This window comes from Oryctolagus cuniculus, chromosome 2 (genome assembly GCF_051225735.1).
Source record: "Oryctolagus cuniculus isolate XC-2025 breed Fujian yellow rabbit chromosome 2, ASM5122573v1, whole genome shotgun sequence".
Lineage (NCBI taxonomy): Eukaryota > Metazoa > Chordata > Mammalia > Lagomorpha > Leporidae > Oryctolagus > Oryctolagus cuniculus.
Genome location: NC_142868.1, coordinates 182,420,424 through 182,431,570, shown reverse-complemented (window position 1 = coordinate 182,431,570; position 11,147 = coordinate 182,420,424). Strand labels below are relative to the sequence as shown.

The 11,147-nt window shown below is 57.2% G+C and overlaps 2 long non-coding RNA genes across 6 annotated transcripts; one reads left to right on the top strand and one right to left on the bottom strand.

The window, feature by feature from the left end:
• Positions 1–4,907: 4,907 nt before the first annotated feature.
• On the bottom strand, positions 4,908–9,763 carry LOC138848659 (uncharacterized). 3 transcript variants are annotated; one of them, XR_016229540.1, is made up of 3 exons: positions 9,626–9,763; positions 6,035–6,296; positions 4,908–5,300 (listed from the first exon to the last, which is right to left on the bottom strand). It is a non-coding gene; the product is annotated as an uncharacterized LOC138848659 (long non-coding RNA). The 3 variants fall into 3 exon arrangements; XR_011386743.2 differs by having other exon boundaries at positions 6,137–6,296; XR_016229541.1 differs by having other exon boundaries at positions 6,137–6,291; positions 9,626–9,758.
• Positions 8,322–10,588, top strand: LOC149128172 (uncharacterized). 3 transcript variants are annotated; one of them, XR_016229544.1, is made up of 4 exons: positions 8,322–8,866; positions 9,386–9,562; positions 9,642–9,810; positions 9,991–10,588. It is a non-coding gene; the product is annotated as an uncharacterized LOC149128172 (long non-coding RNA). The 3 variants fall into 3 exon arrangements; XR_016229543.1 differs by having other exon boundaries at positions 9,386–9,546; positions 9,991–10,585; XR_016229542.1 differs by lacking the exon at positions 9,642–9,810 and having other exon boundaries at positions 9,386–9,546; positions 9,991–10,584.
• The last annotated feature ends 559 nt before the right edge of the window (positions 10,589–11,147 follow it).

Here is an 11,147-nt window from a genome sequence, read left to right as displayed (position 1 = left end):
GTGCCCTGTGGCTGGCACATGGATGGTGAGGGGGCCTCAGGCCACAGAGACACCAAGGACAGATGCTCACACTCAGACTCAGTAACAGGTGAGCAGCAGGCTGTAGCCAGTATCTACGCTAAGATCTCATTTTTGCTGCTTTTTACAAACATATGTGAAGGGGCCGGTGTTGTGGCACAGGTTAAACATGTAAAGCCAGCATTACATAGGAGTACCCATGTTGAGCCCTGGCCGCTCCACTTCCGAGCCAGCTCCCCGCTAATGCATCTGGGAAAGCAGTGGTAGACGGCCCAGGGGCTCGCATCCCTGCCACCCACGTGGGAGACCCAGCTGGAGCTCCTGACTCCTGGCTTCATCTTGGCCCAGCTCCAGCTGTTGCAGCCATTTAGGGAATGAACCAGCAGATGGAAGACTCCTCACTCTCTCTCTGTCTCCCCCTCTGTAACTCTGCCTTTCAAATTAAATAAATAGGGGCCGGCACCGTGGCTCACTTGGCTAATCCTCCGCCTGCGGCGTCAGCATCCCATATGTTCGCTGGTTCTAGTCCTGGTTGCTCCTCCTCTGATCCAGCTCTCTGCTGTGGCCTGGGGAAGCAGTAGAAGATGGCCCAAGTGCTTGGGCCGTGCACCCGAATGGGAGACCAGGAGGAGGCACCTGGCTCCTGGCTTTGGATGGGTGCAGTGCGCCAGCTGTGGCGGCCATTTTGGGGTGAACCAACGGAAGGAAGACCTTTCTCTCTGTCTCTCTCTCTCACTGTCTGACTCTGCCTGTCAAATAAACAAACGAACAAACAAACCAGTGATGTGGAGCTGAACTGCTGACCCAGAGCCCCGAGCAGAAGCTGCGGGTCGGTGGGGGCAGCTGGCAGCGCAGCGGCCGCAGCAGTGGGAAGATGGGCAAGCAGTCTCATGCAGGGCTGGCTGCTTCCGAGCGCTCGAGACCGTGTGCTCTGGAAGCCATTCTACAATCGTCCAGCGCCGTCCGCCCATGGCCACGCCTGCTTCCAGCTCACACTCTGCTGTTAGCCGTGAGCACGTTGAAGCTCTGTGGTGTGACAGGCATAGAGCAGGGTGCCAGGTGCTGGGGACACTGAACGCTTCTCCCAGAAGCTTGGCTGCCTTCCTATGACAGAGACGTTTAGGAAAGTAAACAACTAAATAAATCCACCACAATCGCAAATTGTAAGAAGTGGCATGTGGGGAAAAGCTCCTAAGAACCTCTCGTATGGTGTAGCGCTGGAAAATGATCAGGATCGTGATGAACGTAAACTCTGCAGGGAACGGAACAAGCAAGTAGGAGCCCGAGGAAGAGCAAAACTCTGTCCAAGGGAGGAAACCCAGAGGACAAGCTGGCCTTGGCAGTGAGCAGCATGTACGCAGTCCTAAGGATTTAACTAAATGCAAAGTATCCGGTTTTGAATGGTGCGAAGGAGGTGGCAGAGTCAGAGAAAGTCAATAGAAGTTCAAAATGGGGAAATCAGCTGGCACTGCGGCGTAGCCTGCACCTGCAGTGCCGGCATCCCATACAGGTGCTGGTTCGAGTCCCGGCTGCTCCTCTTCCAACCCAGCTCTCTGCTGTGGCCTGGGAAAGCAGTAGAAGATGGCCCAAGTGCGTGGGCTCCTGCACCTGCATGGGAGACCTGGAGGAAGCTCCTGGCTCCTGGCTCCAGATTTGGATTTGGATCAGCGCAGCTCTAACTGCTGCAGCCATCTAGAGAAGTGAACCAGCAGATGGAAGACCTCTCTCTCTCTCTGTTCTCTCTCTCTCACACACACCTCTCCTCGCTCTCTCTCCTCTCCCTCTCTCTCTTTCTCTGCCTTTCAAACAAATAAATAAATCTTTAGAAAACCCAGCACCAATGGCGTGGCATTCAGAGAAGCTGTGAAATACGGAGACACCACGGCAGCTCGTCAGCGCGCAGCAGGGCTGGAGCCGGCAGGTGCCGCCGGAACCACTGCTCTTCCTCAGTCCCCGCTCATTCACCCACCATTCCCCACGTTGTACTGGGCGGTCTGGTGCTTGGCCCCATCTTAAGCACAAAGGGCCTGGGAGCAGGTAACACAGAAGAAAAAAACCAGGCAGGTGGCGCATGTGTTCTAGGAGAGAGGACGACTACAAGTAGCATCCCCACCATGTCCAGAGCGGTGCGTGATGCGGGGACAAAGGAAAGGGGCCGAGGATGGGTTAGAGAGAGGCCAGAGACGGCGCCAGTGGGTAACCGCCAGATGCTCACATCTTGGGAAAGAGCCACGTGGGTACCTGGGAGAGGAGCGCTCAGTGAAGCCGGGACAGGGCCCCGAGGTGGGAGGGGTCTCACGGGGCCTTTGGGGGTCAGCTGGGCTAGAGTGAGCCCACGTGAGAGGGGAGAGATGGTGGGGGTGGGGGCACTGGAAGGTCAGGGAGGCCCTGGGGGGCTATTTTACCTTCTGGGAAATGGGGGAGGGGGAGAGAGAGGGCGCTGATGGAAGACAGAGAGATTATAGATGGGAGGGAGGGAGGGAGGAAAGAGAAAGGGAGGAAACTTGTCTTAAATTTGCAAACCTTTATGTTCAAGACACTGCCTGAGATCAGAGAGGACGCGTCATGCCTGCACAGGGGCCCCACGGGAGGCTCGGAGATTCCGCTGGGGGTGGTGTTGCAGTGCCGGGAGCAAGTGACCCACCTGAGATTTCGGGGGATTCCCGGCAGCAGGGTTGAACAGCGACCAGGGGCTGGCTGCCAACTGCGTGCCCTTGTCCAAGACACGGGAGAGAAAGGGTTTGGACCCTGAGGCGCGAGAGTGAGAGCGGGCGCCACCTCCCAGGGGCAGACACCGCTGGGAGCGATTCGTCCAAGGGAAACAGACTAAGCCTGTGAGGCACGAATGCCCCAGGAGCCCTTCACACACGCCCTGTGCTGGAACGTCCCAGCAACTCACTCACAGGAGCCAAAAAGTGGGGCCAACCCAACTGTCAGGTGGATGGGCGAGTAAGACCCGCCACACATTGAAACTTTATTTAGGTCCAACAGACAGGGAGCACTGGGGAGCTAGGCTGGAGGGAAGAACAGATACAAAAGGCTACATAAGACACCAGCCCTTTCCCAGGGAGGCGAATCCACACAGAGCAGGTGAGTGACTGCCACGGCCTGGGCACACCAGCGTGGGAGGGGCAGCCCATGGCTTGTTTTGGGGAGGGGTGACAAAAATATTCTGGGGTCACATAATGCTGATGTTTGCACAACCTTGAGAACATACTAAAACCTAGTGGGATGTGCACTTTAAGGTGGCGAACTTTATGACGTGAATTCTATACATCGCAAAAAAGAAGCAGCCACTGGTGAAGCCACTGAGAGGTCAGGACTGGGGACTGATCCCTGGGAGAGTGGCCTTAGAAGTGACACTTGGAACCAAGGCAGCGGAGAGTCCCACCAAGGCTCAGAGCTGGGGGACAGGGGAGGGGCAGTGCAGGAGGGGTGGGGGAGGGGTATGGCAGGGGGCTGGGGTCAGTCTCCGTGCACTGCTGCAGGGTCCACGGTTGGGGGGCAGAGGGCGGAGCCACTCAGTTTCCATGGATACTGCTGGCTTCCCCTCTTACCCACATTGCATGGATCAAACCTGCTTCTGTTTGGATGGTGAGGGAGGGGACCACACTGCCCGCCGGTGGAGGGGGCAGAGAGCAGGCTGTGGGCTGCGGGGTGGGGCCGGGCCAGCCAGCGAGCTGAGACGTGGCTTAGGCCGGGGGGCGGGGGGTGAGCAGAGCCCGGGAGGTGAGGCCGTCCGTGCTGGGGAGGAACACTGCCTGCAGAGTCCCCACTCGCTGTCCCCGCGGCAGCCGCCTGTCACGGGAGGGCTGAGCGCGTCCCCTTTGCTCCGGACTCTGTGGTTGCTCCTTGGGACTTGCTTTTAGCCAACAACAGGGACAGGTTTTCCCGGGCAGGTCATGCCCCCGTGCTGGTTTTCCCACGCCCGGGCAGCCATGATTTGCAGCCAGCTCTGACCCACACAGCCCTGTTCAGTGCCACGGGCAATCCCTGAGGGTCCTGGATGTACAGCCACCACCTCCCGTGCCCGCATGGTCACAGCGGCCCCCGCGCCTCGGCAGCCAATGCCAGCCCACCAACACGGAACTCCCGGCACACAGCGAAGGCTGCAAGGCTCGTGCACCCCTGCAGGGTCTACACCACACACTCCCACACACACTCCCACACACACTCCCACACACACACTCACACACACACTCCCACACACACACCCAAACACACACTCACACACCCAAACACATACACACCCAAACACACACACTCACACACACTCCCACACACACACCCAAACACACACTCACACACCCAAACATATACACACCCAAACACACACACTCACACACTCACACACACTCACACACACACACTCACACACACACTCACACACACACTCCCACACACACACCCAAACACACACTCACACACCCAAACACATACACACCCAAACACACACACTCACACACACTCCCACACACACACCCAAACACACACTCACACACCCAAACATATACACACCCAAACACACACACTCACACACTCACACACACTCACACACACACACTCACACACACACACACACACACACCCAAACACACACACACACACACACTCCCACACACACCCCCACTCACACTCCCCCACACACACCCAAACACACACACACCTAAACACACACACACTCCCACACACACACTCCCACACACACACACTCCACACACACACTCCCACACTCACACACACACTCCCCCCACACTCCCACACACACACTCCCACACACTCCCCTCCACACACACACACATATACACACTCCCACACACACACACACGGCCACCCGGCTTCACATGTCCTGTCCCCACTGCCTTCTCTGGGTGGTCTTATTCCTTTGCCTCACCAAGGTCTCCATTCAAAAAAATTTTTTTAAGATTTATTTATTTATTTGAAAGAGTTAGAGAGAAGGAGCGGTGGCGGCGGGGGGGGTCTTCCATCTGCTGGTTCACTCCCCAGATGGCCGAAACAGCTGGAGCTGAGCTGATCTGAAGCCAGGAGCCAGGAGCTTCCTCCCAGTCTTCTCACATGGGTGCAGGGGCCCAAGAACTTGGGCCATCTTCCACTGCTTTCCCAGGCCACAGCAGAGAGCTGGATCGGAAGTGGAGCAGCTGGGATCTGAACCGGCGCCCATGTGGGATGCTGGCACTGTAGGCAGCGGCTTTACCAGCTATGCCACAGTGCCGGCCCCTCCATTCAAAATTAGCCTCTTCAGAGATGTCCTGGGCTTCTTCCTACAAAACAGTCCAGCACCCTCAATCCCTTCACCTCGCTTAGTTTCTTCCTGGCACTCATCACCGCCTTCCCCTCTCCCCACCATCACCACCACCAAACCGAGTGCTTCCTGGAACAGGGATCATGGCTGCGCCAGGGCCCAGGGCAGGGCCTGGGCAGCACAGGCATCCAGATGGGTCTGGGGCGGATGAGCAGGGCCAGGGCGGGGGACTTCCTGAACGGGTGCACCTGCCAGTAACCAGCGTTCCCAGACGGAGCTCTTGACTATTTTGCAGGGCTGGGTATTCCTCCGGACCCCCATGTTTCTGTGTGCCCCTGAGGGTCAGCAAGGCTGGGGCGAGCTCCACCAGGGCAGGGCCACGTCCCACTCACTGCTGACCCCGGGGCACCCACAAGGGCTCAGCGGCAGGGAAGCACCGGGCCCAGGGAGTCAGGTGTGTGCCTTCCATGAAAGCCAGAGCCAGAGCGAGAGACAGACGCTTCCCCCCATCCAGGGAGCCAAGACCGGGGTCAGTGAGAGGTGGCACTGATTCTTGTCATCATAAAGGTCCGGAGACGGTTCCCGGCCCTGGAACTAAACCTGCCCTTTACGCCAAGGCCTTAGCTCTCGAGCTGGTGGTCACAATCCCTGACACTAGGCCGGCCGCGCCCCCTGGTGGCCATGCCGTGCAGCGCCATCATGGGAAAGCTCACATAAAACTTAGCGAGAAGTCCATCACAGTCTGCAAATTACCTGCCTTCTTTATGGACATCTTGGAACACCCGACACGCAGAAATCAGAGGCAAGCACAGCTCCTTCCCGTAGTGGGTACTGCTGGAGCTCCCCACCGCGTACCTGGTCCATGCCTGCTCCACTCATTCCCAGAAGGGTTCACAGAGGAACTGCACGGGTGGAACCAGCTGTGTCCCTGCAGTGCACGTCTGGCTGCCGTCAGATGGCAGTGTTCCTTGTCCTGGTCTTTCTCTCCACGGCAAACCCAACGTTGCCACCTGCCCTGCAGAAAAATCGCTACTAACAGCGCCAGAACCTCCAAACATCCTCCTGGGAGCGGAGTCTCCTTCCAATCAGAATGACGCAGAATGAGCGTCATTGTTGGGGAGATTCAGGCCAGGCAGGCCCCCCCACAACGTGTGGGTTTTCCCTGCCTCCATGTCCTCTGCCCCAGATGCCTGGAAGCTCCGGGGGCGGGGCACGCCAGGGCGCCCACGTGCCCTGAATTCACCCTTGGGGCTGGGGAGACAGAGCTGAGACAGACAGGCAGAGCCCTGCGCCCCGCCCCCCCCCCAGCCCAGACGTCGCACTCACTGTGTTGTCACCCAGGAAGTATAGCACAGGAACCCTGTTAGATCCCAAGGCCCCCTTCCCGGAGGGAGGCTCCCCTAAGCTAGGATCTCAAGGATGTGTAAGCACCATCGGGCCAGGCAGCAGTGACATGAGAAGGTGTAGGCACCCGCGCCGGACGGCGGCGGGGTGGGGGTGCTGGCTGGGAAACCTGGGGTGCCGCCTCCTAAAACCAGGGAGCCGCTGCGGGGCTACAGGCAGTTGGGGTGCAACGCCTGTCAAAAAGAGAGAGCTGTAGCTGATACGAGCAGTCAGAACACAAAATACCAAGGACAAACTGGGCTCTTTCCTTTTAAAGATTGATTTATATGAAAGGCAGAGTTACAGAGAGGGGAGAGAGGGAGAGGGAGGAGGAGGGGGAGGGGGAGGTGGAGAGGAAGAGAGAGAGAGAGAGAGAGGTCTTCTATCTGCTGGTTCACTCTCCAAATGGCTGTAAGAGCCAGGGCTGGGGCAGACAGAAGTCAGGAGTCAGGAGCATCTTCCAGGTCTCCCACACAGGTGCAGGGGCCCAAGCACTTGGGCCATCTTCCACTGCTTTCCCAGGCACATTAGCAGGGAGCTGGATCGGAAGAGGAGCAGCTGAGACTTGAATCTGTGCCCATGTGGGATGCCGGCCCAGCAGGCCATGGCTTAACAGCGCTGGCCCCAGGACACACTGTTGAGGAATACATTTATCAACAGATCTGCACAAGGTCTCTAAAGGAAAGCTGTAAACTTGGCTGAGGGACATAAACATGGAAGGACATGTTCTGTCTTGAGCAAAGTACAGGGTTGTCAAAATGTCAAGTTTTGGAGCTGGCACTGTGGCGTAGCAGGTAAAGCCACCATCTGCAGTGCTGGCATCCCATATGGGCACAGGTTCGAGTCCTGGTTGCTCCACTTCTGATCCAGCTCTCTGCTATGGCCTGGGAAAGCAGTGGACGATGGCCCAAGTCCTTGGGCCCCTGCACCCACGTGGGAGACCTGGAAGAAGCTCCCGGCTCCTGGCTTCGGATCAGCACAGCTCTGGCTGTTGCAGCCATGTAGGGAGTGAACCAGTGGATGGAAGATGGTTTTCTCTCTCTCCCCTGCCTCTTTGTAACTCTGTCTTTAAATAAATAATTTTTTTTTAATGTCAAGTATCCTGGAATCTACCTTTGCATTTGCTGGATGTGTAAAACCTTCTTGGGGCGGGCATTGTGGCCTGGGACACCCACCCCCCTCACCAGAGTGCCTTGTTGAGTGGCAGCTTCTCCGTTTCCAATGCGGCTTCCTGCCGCTGCACACCCCAGGAGGCAGCAGATGAGGGCACAAGTGCCTGTCCCTGAGTCCCTGCCGCTCTTGTGGGAGACTTGGGCGGAGCCCAAGCTGCTGGCTTTGGCTTGGCCCAGCCCTGGCTGTTGTGAGCAACTGGGGTGTGAACTAGCAGATGGACGGAAGATCTCCCTCTCTCTCTCTCTCTCTCTCTCTCTCTCTCCCTCTCTCCCTCTCTCTCTCTCTCTCTCTCTCTCCCTCTCTCTCTCCCTCCCTCTATCTCTCTCTCTCTCTTCTGTCAGTTACGCTGCTCTTTAAATAAATTAAGACATCTTTAAAGGAAAAAGCAAATCTTCCGACTGTTAAGGCCCTGGCTGCTGTTTTCCTGACTCCCAGCACTCTCTTCCCAGCACGCCAGACTATGAGATTACAAGACTGCTGTGGGGGCTGGCGCTGTGGCATAGTGGATAAGCTGCTGCCTGCAGTGCTGGCATCCCATATGGATGACGGTTCGAGCCCCAGCTGCTCCACTTCTGATCCAACTCTCTGCCATGGCCTGGGAAAGCAGTGGAAGATGGCCCAAGTCCTTGGGTCCCTGGACCCACGTGGGAGCCCCGGAAGAAGCTCCTGGCCCCTAGCTTTTGATAGGCACAGCTCCAGCCATTGTGGCCATCCAGGGAGTGAACCAGCAGATAAAAGATATCTCTCTCTCTCTCTCTAACTCTGCTTTTTCAAATAAATAAGTCAATCTTAAAAAAAAAAAAAGTGAAACTCCCTTGTGGCAAAAATGCATAAAGATAAGAGGTATGGTAGGGGAAACTCGCAACACTAGCAGAGCCAACCTGCACAGTTCCTTAACCACAGATGCTTAGAAATCAACAAGCCACAGACAACCAACCGGCCAGGAAGGGCAAACAACACAGAGCAGGAGGAGACGGAGGAGACGCACTGAAAGCTCGGCTCAGCTCTGAGTTTTTCAATACATTTAAGGTAAGAGACCATTTTCTACCTATCAGATTGTGAAAAACACAGGGAGGTGCGGGTGCAGGTGTGGGCGTGGACAGACATCACATTATGTGTTCAAACGGCAATCAGCCGAGCCGTGGGGAGAAGCCACGGGGCAACAAGGAACATCTCAGCCCTCCGACCCGTTCAGCCTGCGAGGACTGACTTCTGGGCAGCGTTACGTGCAAGAGTTGAATTCTGGGTGAGCAGTTGCACGCTACACCCATCTGCAGGAGCTTCCATGTGCTCCCAGAAAATGTGGAAGGGAACATCACTGCTTTAGTATTTGAATTTTTAATGTGGCATTATTTTTAAAAAGAATTTATTGTTTTATTTGAAAGGCAGAGTTGGAGAGAGAGAGAGAGGGAGAAACAGAGAGAGATTTTTCTGCTCTCCTTATGGTCACAACGGCCAGGTTGAAGCCAGGAGCCAGCAGCTTCTTCCAGGTCTCCCCCATGGGTGCAGGGACCCAAGCACGTGGGCCATCTGCTGCTGCTTTCCCAGGTGCATTAGCAGGAAGCTGGATCAGCAGTGGAGCGCCCGGTTCTCTACTCAGTGCACCTGTATCACAGGCAGCGATTTAACCAACTGCGCTAAGTTTGTTGTTGTTTGATGATTACTGGCTGCAGTGGCGTGAGCCGGCTTGGGGCCCGAAGTGAGCAGCGGTGAGACACGCAGCAGGTGCAGGGTGACGTGACTAGCACGGGTGGGGGTGGGGGGTGCTGGCTGAGACGCTTTACTTACAAGGCAAAACCAACAGGAAGGATGGCAGGAACGAAACCACCGCTCTCCTACTCCACCTTCCTGCCCTGCGACAGGCGGCGTCCCGGTCCCGTGAGCTCAAAGCCTCAGAGTCGAGACTCCCACGGGGCTAGCGTGGGGAGGGGCAGTGTAGGGGAGCCTCAGAGAAGATGATGATGGCGGCACAGGTGAAGCTCTGCCCGCTAAGCCCCACCACCCGGCCCCAGGCTCAGGGAGCACCTGCGAGAGCTGTGACTCTATTTGTTGCCCCCGCCCACCTGCAAGCAGGGCCCCTTCCCAGCAGGTGCACTACCCACCTGCCCACACTTCCCCCTCCCCCACCTGAGCCTGTTCTCCCGCACCTGCAGATTCTCCTGGCCACGTGGACGGAAGCTCACACCTCCGCCTGCATCCCTGAGTGCTGGCCCCACGCGCCTCTCCCAGCCCCTGCCCTTTGCATTCCCCAGCTCCGGGAGGGGACCCACTGCCTTCCTTAGACGCCTCCCTGCAGCCCCCAGCACCTGGAGGCCCCAGATCCAATGAAGGGGAGCCACAGAGTCGCCCCAGAGCCACCAAGGAAGCTAGACTGGCCTCAGAGGAGGCCACACCCGAGTCGCCTTCCACAGGAAAATTCTGACCGGCCCAGGCCCGGCTGCTGTGACCACTTGGGGAGTGAACCAGTGGAAGATCTGTCTGTCCCTTCCTCTGTCACTCTGCCTTTCAAATAAATAAATAAATACATACATCTTCAAAAAAGCCCATGTGTTATCCACTTAGAGTGGTGACTGTTACATGCACCACGGCTCAGGCAGGATGCCCAGGGGAAGGGCATGTGCGAGGCGGAGTGGCCCGGCTGCTCTCACACGGCGTAGGGCCTGCGACCCAGACAAGGGCCCCGGCTCACAGGTGAAGGACCCGGGGCCAGCGATTTGCCCAGATCTCTGGAGCTTGCTGGCTTACAGGACTCTCAGGGTGGAGAATCCAGGGTCTGTGGCTGCTGCCCGGCTGGGACAGGAGGCTGGGCCTCCGACCACGCTGGCGCCAGCCGGGCACCTCCCGCCCCTGCCCCTCCCCCTCCCCCGCAGCAGCCCGCAGGGACCAGCTGCTTCCACCTGCCCCAGCAGGTGTTCTGTTGCACCTGTATTTTACCTGGCGATCCAAACTGCAGAAGGCTAAGACTGCAAAGAAATGAAGTAAAAGAATAAACTGTAAACAGATGAATAAAATCAAATCTAATAATAAAATGTCAATTTTTAATGATTTATTTATTTATTTGAAAGAGTTACAGGCCAGCGCCGCGGCTCAATAGGCTAATCCTCCACCTGTGGCACCGGCACCCTGGGTTCTAGTCCCGGTTGGGGCGCCGGATTCTGTCCCGGTTGCTCCTCTTCCAGGCCAGCTCTCTGCTGTGGCCCAGGAAGGCAGTGGAGGACGGCCCAAGTGCTTGGGTCCTGCACCCGCATGGGAGACCAGGAGAAGCACCTGGCTCCTGGCTTCGGATCGGCGCAGCACACCGGCCGCAGCG